Source organism: Oncorhynchus masou, chromosome 20 (genome assembly GCF_036934945.1).
Source record: "Oncorhynchus masou masou isolate Uvic2021 chromosome 20, UVic_Omas_1.1, whole genome shotgun sequence".
Lineage (NCBI taxonomy): Eukaryota > Metazoa > Chordata > Actinopteri > Salmoniformes > Salmonidae > Oncorhynchus > Oncorhynchus masou.
The window spans coordinates 24,967,852-24,989,082 of NC_088231.1; the positions used below are offsets into that span (position 1 = coordinate 24,967,852).

A 21,231-nucleotide genomic window follows, 5' to 3' on the forward strand; every position below is an offset into this window, starting at 1 on the left:
CATTAACACACAGGCCCCACTCTACCCCCATTAACACACAGGCCCCACTCTACCCCCATTAACACACAGGCCCCACTCTATCCCCATTAACACACAGGCCCCACTCTACCCCCATTAACACACAGGCCCCACTCTACCCCCATTAACACACAGGCCCCACTCTACCCCCATTAACACACAGGCCCCACTCTACCCCCATTAACACACAGGCCCCACTCTACCCCCATTAACACACAGGCCCCACTCTACCCCCATTAACACACAGGCCCCACTCTACCCCCATTAACACACAGGCCCCACTCTACCCCCATTAACACACAGGCCCCACTCTACCCCCATTAACACACAGGCCCCACTCTACCCCCATTAACACACAGGCCCCACTCTACCCCCATTAACACACAGGCCCCACTCTACCCCCATTAACACACAGGCCCCACTCTACCCCCATTAACACACAGGCCCCACTCTACCCCCATTAACACACAGGCCCCACTCTACCCCCATTAACACACAGGCCCCACTCTACCCCCATTAACACACAGGCCCCACTCTACCCCCATTAACACACAGGCCCCACTCTACCCCCATTAACACACAGGCCCCACTCTACCCCCATTAACACACAGGCCCCACTCTACCCCCATTAACACACAGGCCCCACTCTACCCCCATTAACACACAGGCCCCACTCTACCCCCATTAACTCTACCCCCATTAACACACAGGCCCCACTCTACCCCCATTAACACACAGGCCCTACTCTACCCCCATTAACACACAGGCCCTACTCTACCCCCATTAACACACAGGCCCTACTCTACCCCCATTAACACACAGGCCCTACTCTACCCCCATTAACACACAGGCCCTACTCTACCCCCATTAACACACAGGCCCTACTCTACCCCCATTAACACACAGGCCCTACTCTACCCCCATTAACACACAGGCCCTACTCTACCCCCATTAACACACAGGCCCTACTCTACCCCCATTAACACACAGGCCCTACTCTACCTCCATTAACACACAGGCCCTACTCTACCCCCATTAACACACAGGCCCTACTCTACCCCCATTAACACACAGGCCCTACTCTACCCCCATTAACACACAGGCCCTACTCTACCCCCATTAACACACAGGCCCTACTCTACCCCCATTAACACACAGGCCCTACTCTACCCCCATTAACACACAGGCCCTACTCTACCCCCATTAACACACAGGCCCTACTCTACCCCCATTAACACACAGGCCCTACTCTACCCCCATTAACACACAGGCCCTACTCTACCCCCATTAACACACAGGCCCTACTCTACCCCCATTAACACACAGGCCCTACTCTACCCCCATTAACACACAGGCCCTACTCTACCCCATATTGTTGCTCAGTAACCCACAGGCCCTACTCTACCCCCTATTGTTGCTCAGTAACCCACAGGCCCTACTCTACCCCCATTAACACACAGGCCCTACTCTACCCCATATTGTTGCTCAGTAACCCACAGGCCCTACTCTACCCCATATTGTTGCTCAGTAACACACAGGCCCTACTCTACCCCATACTGTTGCTCAGTAACCCACAGGCCCTACTCTACCCCCATTAACACACAGGCCCTACTCTACCCCATACTGTTGCTCAGTAACCCACAGGCCCTACTCTACCCCATATTGTTGCTCAGTAACCCACAATCCCTACTCTACCCCCATTAACCCACAGGCCCTACTCTACCCCATTAACCCACAGGCCCTACTCTACCCCCATTAACCCACAGGCCCTACTCTACCCCCATTAACCCACAGGCCCTACTCTACCCCCATTAACCCACAGGCCCTACTCTACCCCCATTAACACACAGGCCCTACTCTACCCCCATTAACCCACAGGCCCTACTCTACCCCATTAACCCACAGGCCCTACTCTACCCCCTATTGTTGCTCAGTAACCCACAGGCCCTACTCTACCCCATACTGTTGCTCAGTAACCCACAGGCCCTACTCTACCCCCTATTGTTGCTCAGTAACCCACAATCCCTACTCTACCCCATACTGTTGCTCAGTAACCCACAGGCCCTACTCTACCCCCATTAACACACAGGCCCTAATCTACCCCATATTGTTGCTCAGTAACCCACAGGCCCTACTCTACCCCATATTGTTGCTCAGTAACCCACAGGCCCTACTCTACCCCATATTGTTGCTCAGTAACCCACAGGCCCTACTCTACCCCATATTGTTGCTCAGTAACCCACAGGCCCTACTCTACCCCATATTGTTGCTCAGTAACCCACAGGCCCTACTCTACCCCATATTGTTGCTCAGTAACCCACAGGCCCTACTCTACCCCATACTGTTGCTCAGTAACCCACAGGCCCTACTCTACCCCATATTGTTGCTCAGTAACCCACAGGCCCTACTCTACCCCATATTGTTGCTCAGTAACCCACAGGCCCTACTCTACCCCCATATTGTTGCTCAGTAACCCACAGGCCCTACTCTACCCCATACTGTTGCTCAGTAACCCACAGGCCCTACTCTACCCCCATTAACACACAGGCCCTACTCTACCCCATATTGTTGCTCAGTAACCCACAGGCCCTACTCTACCCCATACTGTTGCTCAGTAACCCACAGGCCCTACTCTACCCCCATTAACACACAGGCCCTACTCTACCCCATACTGTGACTCATGGCATTTCCTCTGAGTGAGAGACATGAATACAGGTCCATATGAGAGTCATCTCCAGTTGAGATGCAGTGAGACATACTTTCACAGGCAGTTGGGGGACACTTTTCAGTCAGCGGTGAGTCACACACTTACCGGAAAGAGCTCGCTCACTCCCTCGTACACACACACACACACACACAGCTCATGTGCGATTCACACCAGTGTTCATTTCATCAACTACAGAGACTAAAAATATTCAACACACCTATTTTTCAGAGGCAATTGACGAGACTGTAACTGGCTAAATAGATCCCCAAAAACTAGAACTAAAAAAGGAAAAATGATTTTTAATTAAAACAAAGTAAATTATCTCTGACTAAAATATGATATTTGCAATCTGGTGACAACAAATCATTGATGCAAACAAGGCACACACACCATGGCTACCCCCGTTGGTAAGGCACACACCATGACTACACCCCTCCCCCCAACCTAGCAGACTACTACCGATGATGTTGCCTAATGATATCTAGCTAGCTGCAACCTATCAGACCACTACCGATGACGCTACTTAATGCTAGTTAGGTTGCAGCCAGCTAGCTATCAGACCACTACCAATGATGCTACTTAATGCTAGTTAGCTAGCTGGCTGCAACCTATAAGACCACTACCGATGACGCTACTTAATGCTAGCTGGCTAGCTGGCTGCAACCTATCAGACCACTACTGATGATGCTACTTAATGCTAGCTAGCTGGCTGCAACCTATCAGACCACTACTGATGATGCTACTTAATGCTAGCTAGCTAGCTGGCTGCAACCTATCAGACCACTACTGATGATGCTACTTAATGCTAGCTAGCTGGCTGCAACCTATCAGACCACTACTGATGATGCTGCTTAATGCTAGCTAGCTGGCTGCAACCTATCAGACCACTACCGATGATGCTACTTAATGCTAGCTAGCTAGCTGGCTGCAACCTATCAGACCACTTCCGGTGACGCTACTTAATGCTAGCTAGCTAGCTGGCTGCAACCTAGCAGACCACTTCCGGTGACGCTACTTAATGCTAGCTAGCTAGCTGGCTGCAACCTAGCAGACCACTACTAATGATGCTACTTAATGCTAGCTAGCTAGCTGGCTGCAACCTATCAGACCACTACTAATGACACTACTCCTGCCACCTACCCCCCCAGTACAGCTACAGGAGGATAGGTGGCAGGTCTCCAGACTGTGACCATTTAGTGACATTTCGAAACCCTTTGACTTGGCTGTGAAAGTTGCATTTGGAGGCCATGGTGTGTGCCTTACCACCAGGGGGGGAGGCATGGTGTGTGCCTTACCACCAGGGGGGGCATGGTGTGTGCCTTACCACCAGGGGGGCATGGTGTGTGCCTTACCACCAGGGGGGCATGGTGTGTGCCTTACCACCAGGGGGGCATGGTGTGTGCCTTACCACCAGGGGGGCATGGTGTGTGCCTTACTACCGGGGGGGGCATGGTGTGTGCCTGGGGGGGCATGGTGTGTGCCTTACCACCAGGGGGGGGGCATGGTGTGTGCCTTACCACCAGGGGGGGGCATGGTGTGTGCCTTACCACCAGGGGGGCATGGTGGCATGGTGTGTGCCTTACCACCAGGGGGGCATGGTGTGTGCCTTACCACCAGGGGGGGGTGTGTGCCTTATGGTGTGTGCCACCACCAGGAGGGAGGCATGGTGTGTGCCTTACCACCGGGGGGGGGGCATGGTGTGTGCCTCACCACCAGGGGGGCATGGTGTGTGCCTTACCACCGGGGGGTTATAGACTGAATCATGATGGTCTAGTCTACTGAGACGTTACAGAACAGAGAGAATAGGAGACAGAAGCCGACTTACTGAGGACACTATCTTTGACAGAAAGCTCTAAACAGTCACAGCCGCTGAGTGACGTGTGTGTACACACACACACACACACACACACACACACACACACACACACACAACGTGATTGCTAACAGGAAACAGCTGGATCGCAGGCTGCAGACACACACAGTCACACCCACAGGATGCAGGCAGCTGCCACTGAGCAGACTGAGTTTTACAGGCAATAACACCCTCAGCATCGGCACTAGTCCAGTTCAACTCCTGCTTCAGACTGGCACAGACACTGAGGGAGAAAGACACACAAATAGCATAACAACCCCCAAGACATGCTAACCTCTACAATAACCAGGGAGGTTAGCATTTCATATTATAACCCCTCCAAGACATGCTAACCTCTCACCATTATAATAACCAGGGAGGTTAGCATTTCATATTATAACCCTCCCAATACATGCTAACCTCTCACCATTACAATAACCAGGGAGGTTAGCATTTCATATTATAACCCCTCCAAGACATGCTAACCTCTCACCATTATAATAACCAGGGAGGTTAGCATTTTATATCATAACCCCTCCAAGACATGCTAACCTCTCACCATTACAATAACCAGGGAGGTTAGCATTTCATATTATAACCCCCCAAGACATGCTAACCTCTCACCACTACAATAACCAGGGAGGTTAGCATTTTATATTATAACCCTCCCAAGACATGCTAACCTCTCACCATTACAATAACCAGGGAGGTTAGCATTTCATATTATAACCCCCCCAAGACATGCTAACCTCTCACCATTACAATAACCAGGGAGGTTAGCATTTTATATTATAACCCCTCCAAGACATGCTAACCTCTCACCATTACAATAACCAGGGAGGTTAGCATGTCTTGGGGGGGCTATGATATAAAATGCTAACCTCCCTTGTTGCCCCCTCTATAGTTGTGTCACGACACCCCCCCACAGCGTCACGATACACCACCACCACCCCCCCCCACAGCGTTACGACACCCCCCACAGCGTCACGACACCCCCCACAGCGTCACGACACCCCACACCCCCCCACAGCGTCACGACACCCCACAGCGTCACAGCGTCACGACACCCCACCCCACAGCGTCACGACACCCCACCCCAAAGCGTAACGACACCCCACCCCACAGCGTCACGACACCCCACAGCGTCACGACACCCCACCCCACAGCGTCCACACCACCCCACAGCGTCACGACACCCCACAGCGTCACGACACCCCCCCCCACAGCGTCACGACACCCCACCCCACAGCGTCACGACACCCCACCCCACAGCGTCACGACACCAAGGCAGAAAAAGTAGGTATATTAGACCAAGTTACAGAATGGACCTTGATCCAAACAGATAAACTCAGCTGTTGCGCTCTTCAAAATAGCTGGGAAGTTCAATATTATTACATTAACACTGTACTTGTCCACATAATTCCAGAGACCACCCTGTATGTTATTAATAAATCAATTAATACAAATCAATGACTGTGTTTACCAATCTAACTGCATAATAACATCATGTTAGTCATTTATTTGAATGGTAAATCTTTATTGATAAACTGGGTGAATCAAGATGTAGCCTGGCTCCACCCACAATACAGGTGAATAGATATTCAACAGGAGTGGATGAGTTGAGTTATTGAGCTTGTTGTTGCTCATTTCATTGTATTGGCAAACTGCTAAGAGAACATACAGTATTATTTGAATTGTACCGATCAACATTGGCATAGTTCTAGCTTATTTTATAAAAAAGGGTGCACTGTCTCTTTAACCAGTAATGACATCATTCGTGAGGCAAGGAGGGGACGGCCCAGGAGTCAGTCAGCTGACCCAATAGATCATCTTTGGAAGAGACACGAGACAGACTGAATAGGAGAATGAACACTGTGTGGTAATCAGTTTTGAAAATAAAATCAGCATATTTCGCAAACAAAGTACTAGGAGTAGTGAATTGATAGCTTGTTAGCTTTAGCTGTTAGCTAGCAAGGAAAGTTGGCCTAAAAAGCTGGAAGCTACGGTATCTTCTAGCATTGTCAAGTTATTCTAGCCTGTATGGACATTGTATTTATATTTACCCTTTATTTAACTAGCCAATAGGCCGCCCACCGCCCCTCTAGCCAATTGGCCGCCCACCGCCCCTCTAGCCAATTGGCCGCCCACCGCCCCTCTAGCCAATTGGCCGCCCACCGCCCCTCTAGCCAATTGGCCGCCCACCGCCCCTCTAGCCAATTGGCCGCCCACCGCCCTCTAGCCAATTGGCCGCCCACCGCCCCTCTAGCCAATTGGCCCGCCCACCGCCCCTCTAGCCAATTGGCCGCCCACCGCCCCTCTAGCCAATAGGCCGCCCACCGCCCTCTAGCAAATTGGCCGCCCAAGCCAATAGGCCGCCCACCGCCCCTCTAGCCAATAGGCCGCCCACCGCCCCTCTAGCCAATAGGCCACCCACCGCCCCTCTAGCCAATAGGCCACCCACCGCCTAGTGCGAAGAGTTTCAACATTTCTACGTTCCATGTAACATTATTCAAGTATGTTAACTTCTGTACAGTGAGTCAGCAGAGTAGACATGATGCAGCCCAGACTCCCGGGCTAGCAGTGAGTCAGACATGATGCAGCCCAGACTCCCAGGCTAGCAGTGAGTCAGACATGATGCAGCCCAGACTCCCAGGCTAGCAGTGAGTCAGACATGATGCAGCCCAGACTCCCGGGCTAGCAGTGAGTCAGACATGATGCAGCCCAGACTCCCAGGCTAGCAGTGAGTCAGACATGATGCAGCCCAGACTCCCAGGCTAGCAGTGAGTCAGACATGATGCAGCCCAGACTCCCAGGCTAGCAAGTGAGTCAGACATGATGCAGCCCAGACTCCCAGGCTAGCAGTGAGTCAGACATGATGCAGCCCAGACTCCCAGGCTAGCAGTGAGTCAGACATGATGCAGCCCAGACTCCCAGGCTAGCAGTGAGTCAGACATGATGCAGCCCAGACTCCCAGGCTAGCAGTGAGTCAGACATGATGCAGCCCAGACTCCCAGGCTAGCAGTGAGTCAGACATGATGCAGCCCAGACTCCCAGTGGAGCAGACAAGGTGGTCTATAATAGGAGACCCGCAAAAACCCTAGACCCCCCCCCCCCTAAGACTCCTACCACATCTCCCCACCTCTTGATTTTAAATCTATGTATTATCCTGGACCACCATTCCTCCCTTCCTGCCCTCCTCAGAAAGCAGCATCCTCCACACAGCCCAGAGGAATGTACCTGACAGTTTCTCTCTCACCATGAGGTCATATCTGTAAACTCTAGAGGAGCTGTTATCATGACTGTGTGTGTGTGTGTGTGTGTGTGTGTGTGTGTGTGTGTGTGTGTGTGTGTGTGTGTGTGTGTAGATCTCACCTTGTCACCCTCCTCTCCACAGGCATGGTCAGGATGACTCCTCCCCCCTACGGCTCCTAGACACAGAGATACCATCATTACTACAGACCCTGGTTCAAATCCAGGCTGGATCACAACCGGCTGCGATTGGGAATCCCATAGGGCGACGCACAATTGGCCCGGTGTCATCCGGTAAAATAAGAATGGGTTATTAACGGACTTGCCTAGTTAAATAAAAAAATATATTAACAGTGGTAGACTGGCCCCTAGACACAGAGATACCGTTATTAACTACAGTGGTAGACTGGCCCCTAGACACAGAGATACCGTTATTAACAGTGGTAGACTGGCCCCTATGGCCCCTAGACACAGAGATACCATTAGAGATACTACATATAGACTAGATGACGCTACGCTACATATAGACTAGATGACGCTACGCTACATATAGACTAGATGACGCTACGCTACATATAGACTAGATGACGCTACGCTACATATAGACTAGATGACGCTACGCTACATATAGACTAGATGACGCTACGCTACATATAGACTAGATGACGCTACGCTACATATAGACTAGATGACGCTACGCTACATATAGACTAGATGACGCTACGCTACATATAGACTAGATGACGCTACGCTACATATAGACTAGATGACGCTACGCTACATATAGACTAGATGACGCTACGCTACATATAGACTAGATGACGCTACGCTACATATAGACTAGATGACGCTACGCTACATATAGACTAGATGACGCTACGCTACATATAGACTAGATGACGCTACGCTACATATAGACTAGATGACGCTACGCTACATATAGACTAGATGACGCTACGCTACATATAGACTAGATGACGCTACGCTACATATAGACTAGATGACGCTACGCTACATATAGACTAGATGACGCTACGCTACATATAGACTAGATGACGCTACGCTACATATAGACTAGATGACGCTACGCTACATATAGACTAGATGACGCTACGGCTACATATAGACTAGATGACGCTACGGCTACATATAGACTAGATGATGCTACGGCTACATATAGACTAGATGATACTACATATAGACTAGATGATACTACATATAGACCAGATGATACTACATATAGACTAGATGATACTACATATAGACTAGATGATACTACACTATATATAGACTTGATGATACTACGCTATATATAGACTAGATGATACTACGCTATATATAGACTAGATGATACTATATATAGACTAGATGATACTACAGCTATATATAGACTAGATGATACTACGGCTATATATAGACTAGATGATACTACGGCTATATATAGACTAGATGATACTACGGCTACATATAGACTAGATGATACTACGGCTACATATAGACTAGATGATACTACGCTACATAGACTAGATGATACTATATATAGACTAGATGATACTACGCTATATATAGACTAGATGATACTATATATAGACTAGATGATACTACGGCTACATAGAGTAGATGATACTACGCTACATAGACTAGATGATACTATATATAGACTAGATGATACTACGGCTATATATAGACTAGATGACACTACGGCTATATATAGACTAGATGATACTACGCTACATATAGACTAGATGATACTACGGCTACATAGACTAGATGACACTACGGCTATATATACACTAGATGACACTACGGCTATATATAGACTAGATGACACTACGGCTATATATAGACTAGATGATACTACAGCTATATATAGACTAGATGATACTACAGCTATATATAGACTAGATGATACTATATATAGACTAGATGATACTATATATAGACTAGATGATACTATATATAGACTAGATGATACTACAGCTATATATAGACTAGATGATACTACAGCTATATATAGACTAGATGATACTATATATAGACTAGATGATACTATATATAGACTAGATGATACTACAGCTATATATAGACTAGATGATACTACAGCTATATATAGACTAGATGATACTATATATAGACTAGATGATACTATATATAGACTAGATGATACTACGCTATATAGACTAGATGATACTACAGCTATATATAGACTAGATGATACTACGCTATATAGGCTACATGATAATAAGGCTATGAAAGGATTAGAGATTTAACCCCTATTGTTGTTTTGATTATCAAACATCTGGACCTCAACATACAAACATGTTTGTGCGAGTGTGAGATCAGAGAGAGAAAAGGACGAGCAACACAGCCTGTTACTCCGTCACATCACACTACCAGCCTGTTACTCCGTCACATCACCCTACCAGCCTGTTACTCCGTCACATCACACTACCAGCCTGTTACTCCGTCACATCACACTACCAGCCTGTTACTCCGTCACATCACACTACCAGCCTGTTACTCCGTCACATCACACTACCAGCCTGTTACTCCGTCACATCACACTACCAGCCTGTTACTCCGTCACATCACTCTAACAGCCTGTTACTCCGTCACATCACACTACCAGCCTGTTACTCCGTCTCATCACACTACCAGCCTGTTACTCCGTCACATCACACTACCAGCCTGTTACTCCGTCACATCACACTACCAGCCTGTTACTCCGTCACATCACACTACCAGCCTGTTACTCCGTCACATCACACTACCAGCCTGTTACTCCGTCACATCACACTACCAGCCTGTTACTCCGTCACATCACACTACCAGCCTGTTACTCCGTCACATCACACTACCAGCCTGTTACTCCGTCATCACACTACCAGCCTGTTACTCCGTCACATCACACTACCAGCCTGTTACTCCGTCACATCACACTACCAGCCTGTTACTCCGTCACATCACACTACCAGCCTGTTACTCCGTCACATCACACTACCAGCCTGTTACTCCGTCACATCACACTACCAGCCTGTTACTCCGTCACATCACACTACCAGCCTGTTACTCCGTCACATCACACTACCAGCCTGTTACTCCGTCTCATCACACTACCAGCCTGTTACTCCGTCTCATCACACTACCAGCCTGTTACTCCGTCTCATCACACTACCAGCCTGTTACTCCGTCACATCACACTACCAGCCTGTTACTCCGTCACATCACACTACCAGCCTGTTACTCCGTCACATCACACTACCAGCCTGTTACTCCGTCACATCACACTACCAGCCTGTTACTCCGTCTCATCACACTACCAGCCTGTTACTCCGTCTCATCACACTACCAGCCTGTTACTCCGTCACATCACACTACCAGCCTGTTACTCCGTCTCATCACACTACCAGCCTGTTACTCCGTCTCATCACACTACCAGCCTGTTACTCCGTCACATCACACTACCAGCCTGTTACTCCGTCACATCACACTACCAGCCTGTTACTCCGTCACATCACACTACCAGCCTGTTACTCCGTCACATCACACTACCAGCCTGTTACTCCGTCACATCACACTACCAGCCTGTTACTCCGTCACATCACACTACCAGCCTGTTACTCCGTCACATCACACTACCAGCCTGTTACTCCGTCACATCACACTACCAGCCTGTTACTCCGTCACATCACACTACCAGCCTGTTACTCCGTCACATCACACTACCAGCCTGTTACTCCGTCACATCACACTACCAGCCTGTTACTCCGTCACATCACACTACCAGCCTGTTACTCCGTCACATCACACTACCAGCCTGTTACTCCGTCTCATCTTCTATCCAGTGGGTCTGTTTTCCCTTCTGCAGGTCTGAATGGGGTGACGTCAGTACTTCTGGTAGTGTGACGTGACACTAACAGCCCTGGTCTGTCCTTGACTTCTCCCAAGTGGACACTGGAGTCCCAAATGACTCCAGTGTCCACTTGGTTGCCATGGGTGAGGGGCGGGGATAGAGTGGATGTGTCAGGGTTGCCATGGATGAGGGGCGGGGATAGAGTGGATGTGTCAGGGTTGCCATGGGTGAGGGGCGGGGATAGAGTGGATGTGTCAGGGTTGCCATGGGTGAGGGGCGGGGATAGAGTGGATGTGTCAGGGTTGCCATGGGTGAGGGGCGGGGACAGAGTGGATGTGTCAGGGTTGCCATGGGTGAGGGGCGGGGATAGAGTGGATGTGTCAGGGTTGCCATGGGTGAGGGGCGGGGATAGAGTGGATGTGTCAGGGGGGGGATGTGTCAGGGTTGCCATGGGTGAGGGGGGATGTGTCAGGGTTGCCATGGGTGAGGGGGGGGTGTCAGGGTTGCCATGAGGATGCGGAAAATAAATAAAGGAGAAGAGGAGAGACTGGGGAGGGGGAGAGAGAGGAGACAGAGGCCTGGGTAAGATATATGGAGGGGAGGAGAGGAGACAGAGGCCTGGGTAAGATATATGGAGGGGAGGAGAGGAGACAGAGGCATGGGTAAGATATATGGAGGGGAGGAGAGGAGACAGAGGCCTGGGTAAGATATATGGAGGAGAGGAGAGGAGACAGAGGCATGGGTAAGATATATGGAGGAGAGGACACAGAGGCATGGGTAAGATATATGGAGGGGAGGAGAGGAGACAGAGGCATGGGTAAGATATATGGAGGGGAGGAGAGGAGACAGAGGCATGGGTAAGATATATGGAGGGGAGGAGAGGAGACAGAGGCCTGGGTAAGATATATGGAGGAGAGGAGAGGAGACAGAGGCCTGGGTAAGATATATGGAGGAGAGGAGAGGAGACAGAGGCATGGGTAAGATATATGGAGGGGGAGGAGAGGAGACAGAGGCCTGGGTAAGATATATGGAGGAGAGGAGAGGAGACAGAGGCCTGGGTAAGATATATGGAGGGGAGGAGAGGAGACAGAGGCCTGGGTAAGATATATGGAGGGGAGGAGAGGAGACAGAGGCATGGGTAAGATATATGGAGGGAGGAGAGGAGACAGAGGCATGGGTAAGATATATGGAGGGGAGGAGAGGAGACAGAGGCATGGGTAAGATATATGGAGGGGAGGAGACAGAGGCATGGGTAAGATATATGGAGGGGAGGAGAGGAGACAGAGGCCTGGGTAAGATATATGGAGGGGAGGAGAGGAGACAGAGGCATGGGTAAGATATATGGAGGAGAGGAGACAGAGGCATGGGTAAGATATATGGAGGGGAGGAGAGGAGACAGAGGCCTGGGTAAGATATATGGAGGGGAGGAGAGGAGACAGAGGCATGGGTAAGATATATGGAGGGGAGGAGACAGAGGCATGGGTAAGATATATGGAGGGGAGGAGAGGAGACAGAGGCATGGGTAAGATATATGGAGGGGAGGAGACAGAGGCATGGGTAAGATATATGGAGGGGAGGAGAGGAGACAGAGGCATGGGTAAGATATATGGTGGGGAGGAGACAGAGGCATGGGTAAGATATATGGTGGGGAGGAGACAGAGGCATGGGTAAGATATATGGAGGGGAGGAGAGGAGACAGAGGCATGGGTAAGATATATGGAGGGGAGGAGAGGAGACAGAGGCATGGGTAAGATATATGGAGGGGAGGAGAGGAGACAAGAGGCATGGGTAAGATATATGGAGGGGAGGAGAGGAGACAGAGGCATGGGTAAGATATATGAAGGGGAGGAGAGGAGACAGAGGCATGGGTAAGATATATGGAGGGGAGGAGACAGAGGCATGGGTAAGATATATGGAGGGGAGGAGAGGAGACAGAGGCATGGGTAAGATATATGCAGGGGAGGAGACAGAGGCATGGGTAAGATATATGAAGGGGAGGAGACAGAGGCATGGGTAAGATATATGAAGGGGAGGAGACAGAGGCATGGGTAAGATATATGGAGGGGAGGAGACAGAGGCATGGGTAAGATATATGGAGGAGAGGAGAGGAGACAGAGGCATGGGTAAGATATATGGAGGGGAGGAGAGGAGACAGAGGCATGGGTAAGATATATGGAGGGGAGGAGAGGAGACAGAGGCATGGGTAAGATATATGGAGGGGAGGAGGAGACAGAGGCATGGGTAAGATATATGGAGGGGAGGAGAGGAGACAGAGGCATGGGTAAGATATATAGAGGGGAGAGAAGAGACTGGGGGATGGTGGGATAGAGAGGGAGGTGGAGATCCAAGAGAAAGAGTATGGAGAGATAGATTGTGGCTTCTCTTGACTGCTATTGATTTTCTGTAAGCTTCAGAGTGCATCAGCTGTAAGGGGGATGGTGGGAAAGAGAGAGAGCTAGCGAGAGAGAGAGAGAAAGGATGGTGGGACAGAGAGAGAGAGAGTGAGGGAGGGAGGGATCAGCTTCAGAGTGCATCAGCTATTTCTATCCACTTCCTCTTCCCTCCATTATTTTGTCACCACTTCTCCCTCCAACACATTACACCCTCTCTCTACGCATCACCAGCCCCCCCCCCTCACCTCTTCTTCATGTCCCCCCTCCACATCTCTTCTTCACGCCCCCCCCCCCCACATCTGAGATTGTTTTTTACTAACTTTTCACAACTAAAAACAAGAGAGAAATTGAGAGGCGAGAAAGTAAGGAGAGAGAGAGAGAGGCGAGAAAGTAAGGAGAGAGAGAGAGGGGAGAGGCGAGAGGCGAGAGGGAGAGGCGAGAGGGGAGAGGCGGAGGAGAGGCGAGAGGAGAGGGCGGAGAGGAGGAGAGGCGAGAGGCGAGAGGAAGAGGCGAGAGGAAGAGGCGAAGGGAGAGGCGAGAGCCGAGAGGGAGAGGCGAGAGGCGAGAGGCGAGAGGCGAGAGGCGAGAGGCGAGAGGCGAGAGGGAGAGGGAGAGGCGAGAGGGAGAGGCGAGAGGGAGAGGCGAGAGGGAGAGGCGAGAGGGAGAGGCGAGAGGGAGAGGCGAGAGGGAGAGCACATGAGACACACACAGGTCGATCTTCAGATATCTGAACAGACTTCAGCACCAGCCTTGTAGAATACAATGTGGCCTTCACCACAGACACACAAATGCTACATCGTATAAATACAAACAGAGAATAAGCAAAGCACATGTAACTGACAGCACCCGTGTGTGTGTGTGTGTGTGTGTGTGTGTGTGTCAGCCAGTAAGTGGTGTTTCCCAATGTAGACACAGGAATAACACTCTCCCCCACCCCTCCCTCCACCCCTCCCTCCCTCTCCCCCCCTCCCTCCCTCCCTCCCCCCCCTCCCTCCCCCCCCTCCCTCCCTCCCTCTCTCCCATCCCTCCCTCCCTCCACCCCTCCCTCGCTCGATTTGACTTTTTCCTTCTGCCATTCTTGTCTTCATTCTCTCCCCCCACCTCTGTAGTAGTAACAATGGTGATGTAATGATCTGCATGTCTCTCTATGTCCCCAATGGCACCTTATTCCCTTACATAGTAGACTAGTGTTAAACAGGACCCAACAGACCTCTGGTCACTAGTGTTAAACAGGACCCAACAGACCTCTGGTCACTAGTGTTAAACAGGACCCAACAGACCTCTGGTCACTAGTGTTAAACAGGACCCAACAGACCTCTGGTCACTAGTGTTAAACAGGACCCAACAGACCTCTGGTCACTAGTGTTAAACAGGACCCAATAGACCTCTCTGGTCACTAGTGTTAAACAGGACCCAATAGACCTCTCTGGTCACTAGTGTTAAACAGGACCCAATAGACCTCTCTGGTCACTAGTGTTATACAGGACCCAATAGAGCTCTCTGGTCACTAGTGTTAACCAGGACCCAATAGAGCTCTCTGGTCACTAGTGTTAACCAGGACCCAATAGAGCTCTCTGGTCACTAGTGTTATACAGGACCCAATAGAGCTCTCTGGTCACTAGTGTTAAACAGGACCCAATAGACCTCTCTGGTCACTAGTGTTAAACAGGACCCAATAGACCTCTCTGGTCACTAGTGTTAAACAGGACCCAATAGAGCTCTCTGGTCACTAGTGTTAAACAGGACCCAATAGACCTCTGGTCACTAGTGTTAACCAGGACCCAATAGACCTCTAGTAGACCAGTGTTAAATAGGACCAAATAGAGCTCTCTGGTCACTAGTGTTAAACAGGACCCAACAGACCTCTGGTCACTAGTGTTAAACAGGACCCAACAGACCTCTGGTCACTAGTGTTAAACAGGACCCAATAGACCTCTCTGGTCACTAGTGTTAAACAGGACCCAATAGACCTCTCTGGTCACTAGTGTTAAACAGGACCCAATAGACCTCTCTGGTCACTAGTGTTATACAGGACCCAATAGAGCTCTCTGGTCACTAGTGTTAACCAGGACCCAATAGAGCTCTCTGGTCACTAGTGTTAACCAGGACCCAATAGAGCTCTCTGGTCACTAGTGTTAACCAGGACCCAATAGAGCTCTCTGGTCACTAGTGTTATACAGGACCCAATAGAGCTCTCTGGTCACTAGTGTTAAACAGGACCCAATAGACCTCTCTGGTCACTAGTGTTAAACAGGACCCAATAGACCTCTCTGGTCACTAGTGTTAAACAGGACCCAATAGAGCTCTCTGGTCACTAGTGTTAAACAGGACCCAATAGACCTCTGGTCACTAGTGTTAACCAGGACCCAATAGACCTCTAGTAGACCAGTGTTAAATAGGACCAAATAGAGCTCTCTGGTCACTAGTGTTAAACAGGACCCAACAGACCTCTCTGGTCACTAGTGTTAAACAGGACCCAACAGACCTCTCTGGTCACTAGTGTTAAACAGGACCCAATAGAGCTCTCTGGTCACTAGTGTTATACAGGACCCAATAGAGCTCTCTGGTCACTAGTGTTAAACAGGACCCAATAGACCTCTAGTAGACCAGTGTTAAATAGGACCCAATAGAGCTCTCTGGTCACTAGTGTTAAACAGGACCCAATAGACCTCTAGTATATCAGTGTTATACAGGACCCAATAGACCTCTGGTCACTAGTGTTAAACAGGACCCAATAGACCTCTACTATATCAGTGTTATACAGGACCCAATAGAGCTCTCTGGTCACTAGTGTTAAACAGGACCAATAGACCTCTGGTCACTAGTGTTAAACAGGACCCAATAGACCTCTAGTATATCAGTGTTATACAGGACCCAATAGACCTCTGGTCACTAGTGTTAAACAGGACCCAATAGACCTCTACTATATCAGTGTTATACAGGACCCAACAGAGCTCTCTGGTCACTAGTGTTATACAGGACCCAATAGACCTCTCTGGTCACTAGTGTTATACAGGACCCAATAGAGCTCTCTGGTCACTAGTGTTAAACAGGACCAATAGACCTCTGGTCACTAGTGTTAAACAGGACCCAATAGAGCTCTCTGGTCACTAGTGTTAACCAGGACCCAATAGAGCTCTCTGGTCACTAGTGTTAAACAGGACCCAACAGACCTCTGGTCACTAGTGTTAAACAGGACCCAATAGACCTCTCTGGTCACTAGTGTTAACCAGGACCCAATAGAGCTCTCTGGTCACTAGTGTTAAACAGGACCCAATAGAGCTCTCTGGTCACTAGTGTTAAACAGGACCCAATAGAGCTCTCTGGTCACTAGTGTTATACAGGACCAAATAGAGCTCTCTGGTCACTAGTGTTATACAGGACCCAATAGAGCTCTCTGGTCACTAGTGTTAACCAGGACCCAATAGACCTCTCTGGTCACTAGTGTTCTGGTCTAATGTAGTAATACACTAAACTGGGATCTGTTTGTTAAACTCTCTGTGCTGCTGACACAGTTCCTCCTCTGCTCCAAAGCCACCCAGACAGCCAATAAACAAGGCCCACACACACAGGCCACTCCCTAACGCTTACACTCTAAAACCAGAACTCACCAACACTACACATGGAAACCCCAAACACACACACCACATGAACCTCGTCTCCATTACTCTCCATCACCCTCTCTCTCTGCCAGACAGGGCTCAGCCAAGAGACTCCTTCTGTCCTCCTCTCTTCCTGCATCACTGACAGACAGGGCTCAGCCAAGAGACTCTCCTTCTGTCCTCCTCTCTTCCTGCATCACTGACAGACAGGGCTCAGCCAAGAGACTCCTTCTGTCCTCCTCTCTTCCTGCATCACTGACAGACAGGGCTCAGCCAAGAGACTCCTTCTGTCCTCCTCTCTTCCTGCATCACTGACAGACAGGGCTCAGCCAAGAGACTCCTTCTGTCCTCCTCTCTTCCTGCATCACTGACAGACAGGGCTCAGCCAAGAGACTCCTTCTGTCCTCCTCTCTTCCTGCATCACTGACAGACAGGGCCCAGCCAAGAGACTCTCCTTCTGTCCTCCTCTCTTCCTGCATCACTGACAGACAGGGCCCAGCCAAGAGACTCCTTCTGTCCTCCTCTCTTCCTGCATCACTGACAGACAGGGCTCAGCCAAGAGACTCTCCTTCTGTCCTCCTCTCCCTCTCACTTCCAAAAGCCAAAGTATTTTCCCTCTCGTCACTATATTGTTGTCCTTCAACCCCTCCCTCTCCATTTCTGTCTCTCTCTAGGACTTCAGGAGAATTTGAAGCTGCCCAGCTGCACTGTGCTCTGCTACATTTACTTCACACACACACACACACACACACACACACACACTGTATAACTGTTACAACAGAAACTAAACAGAGAGAGAAGAGAGACAGGCCTGAACAGAGACGAGAAAGAGAGAAGGGGAAAGAGGGTGGAGGAGAGAGGAAACAGAAACCTAGAGAGAGAGAGCATGATAGAACGAGTGCAGATTTGGCTAGTGGGGTTTGTGCCTCTTGTTGGTGAGAACTCATGAACATAGGAGAAATAACAAAAACAAAATGTGTCAATCCCCCCCCCCCCCATCACAGACAGACAGACTGCTTCGGCCCCCAGACAGACAGACTTAAAAATCTACAAACAACAAACAAAAAAGCCCTGTCCCTGGTCTGGTTCATTCTGAATGGTCTTAAACACCTCGGTCCTCCTTGATAGACTATTTACCTCCCCTATAAACATACAGATATAGATCTATCTACTCTGGGTCTGTGTATTAATATCTAGAAGAAATAGATCCTGTCTAACGTGACAATAATCCTCTCCATGCAAAGTGAGTGTGTCCCAAATGGCACACTATTCCCTAGATTGTGCCTCTCGTTAAAGATAGTGGACGAAGGGCCCTGTTATTAGGAAGTACACCATATAGGGAATAGGGTGTTATTTTGGGATGCAAGCCCGTGTTTAGTTGTGGTATCAGAGTGGTGGCAGGTGAACCCCCTAAACTATGAAGTGTAAAAACCTTTTAGCCTGGAAACAAGACATGAGGAGCAACAACTTCCAGGAGAGGAGGAGGAATCAGACAGACTAACCCCTCTCTCAGGAGGAGAGGAGGAGGAATCAGACAGACTAACCCCTCTCTCAGGAGGAGAGGAGGAGGAGTCAGACAGACTAACCCCTCTCTCAGGAGGAGAGGAGGAGGAGTCAGACAGACTAACCCCTCTCTCAGGAGGAGAGGAGGAATCAGACAGACTAACCCCTCTCTCAGGAGGAGAGGAGGAGGAATCAGACAGACTGACCCCTCTCTCAGGAGGAGAGGAGGAGTAATCAGACAGACTAACCCCTCTCTCAGGAGGAGAGGAGGAGTCAGACAGACTGACCCCTCTCTCAGGAGGAGAGGAGGAGTAATCAGACAGACTGACCACTCTCTCAGGAGGAGAGGAGGAGGAATCAGACAGACTAACCCCTCTCTCAGGAGGAGAGGAGGAGGAATCAGACAGACTAACCCCTCTCTCAGGAGGAGAGGAGGAGGAATCAGACAGACTAACCCCTCTCTCAGGAGGAGAGGAGGAGGAATCAGACAGACTGACCCCTCTCTCAGGAGGAGAGGAGGAGGAATCAGACAGACTAACCCCTCTCTCAGGAGGAGAGGAGGAGGAATCAGACAGACTAACCCCTCTCTCAGGAGGAGAGGAGGAGGAATCAGACAGACTAACCCCTCTCTCAGGAGGAGAGGAGGAGGAGTCAGACAGACTAACCCCTCTCTCAGGAGGAGAGGAGGAGGAGTCAGACAGACTAACCCCTCTCTCAGGAGGAGAGGAGGAGGAGTCAGACAGACTAACCCCTCTCTCAGGAGGAGAGGAGGAGGAGTCAGACAGACTAACCCCTCTCTCAGGAGGAGAGGAGGAGGAGTCAGACAGACTGACCCCTCTCTCAGGAGGAGAGGAGGAGGAGTCAGACAGACTGACCCCTCTCTCAGGAGGAGAGGAGGAGGAATCAGACAGACTGACCCCTCTCTCAGGAGGAGAGGAGGAGGAATCAGACAGACTAACCCCTCTCTCAGGAGGAGAGGAGGAGGAGTCAGACAGACTAACCCCTCTCTCAGGAGGAGAGGAGGAGGAGTCAGACAGACTAACCCCTCTCAGGAGGAGAGGAGGAGGAGTCAGACAGACTGACCCCTCTCTCAGGAGGAGAGGAGGAGGAGTCAGACAGACTAACCCCTCTCTCAGGAGGAGAGGAGGAGTAATCAGACAGACAGACTAACCCCTCTCTCAGGAGGAGAGGAGGAGGAGTCAGACAGACTAACCCCTCTCTCAGGAGGAGAGGAGGAGGAGTCAGACAGACTAACCCCTCTCTCAGGAGGAGAGGAGGAGGAATCAGACAGACTAACCCCTCTCTCAGGAGGAGAGGAGGAGGAATCAGACAGACTAACCCCTCTCTCAGGAGGAGAGGAGGAGGAATCAGACAGACTGACCCCTCTCTCAGGAGGAGAGGAGGAGTAATCAGACAGACTAACCCCTCTCTCAGGAGGAGAGGAGGAGTAATCAGACAGACTAACCCCTCTCTCAGGAGGAGAGGAGGAGGAATCAGACAGACTGACCCCTCTCTCAGGAGGAGAGGAGGAGGAGTCAGACAGACTAACCCCTCTCTCAGGAGGAGAGGAGGAGGAATCAGACAGACTAACCCCTCTCTCAGGAGGAGAGGAGGAGGGGCAGAGAGACTAACCCCTCTCTCAGGAGGAGAGGAGGAGGAGTCAGACAGACTAACCCCTCTCTCAGGAGGAGAGGAGGAGGAGTCAGACAGACTAACCCCTCTCTCAGGAGGAGAGGAGGAGGAATCAGACAGACTGACCCCTCTCTCAGGAGGAGAGGAGGAGGAGTCAGACAGACTAACCCCTCTCTCAGGAGGAGAGGAGGGGCAGAGAGACTAACCCCTCTCTCAGGAGGAGAGGAGGAGGAGTCAGACAGACTAACCCCTCTCTCAGGAGGAGAGGAGGAGGAGTCAGACAGACTAACCCCTCTCTCAGGAGGAGAGGAGGAGGAGTAATCAGACAGACTAACCCCTCTCTCAGGAGGAGAGGAGGAGGAGTCAGACAGACTAACCCCTCTCTCAGGAGGGGCAGAGAGAGGAGAGGGCTAGAGGTAAGG

At 50.3% G+C, this 21,231-nt stretch overlaps 1 pseudogene; it reads right to left on the minus strand.

Moving 5' to 3' along the window:
* The window catches only part of LOC135506600 (E3 ubiquitin-protein ligase RNF38-like), a 46,542-nt pseudogene that overhangs the window by 16,334 nt on the left and 8,977 nt on the right, over positions 1 to 21,231 (minus strand).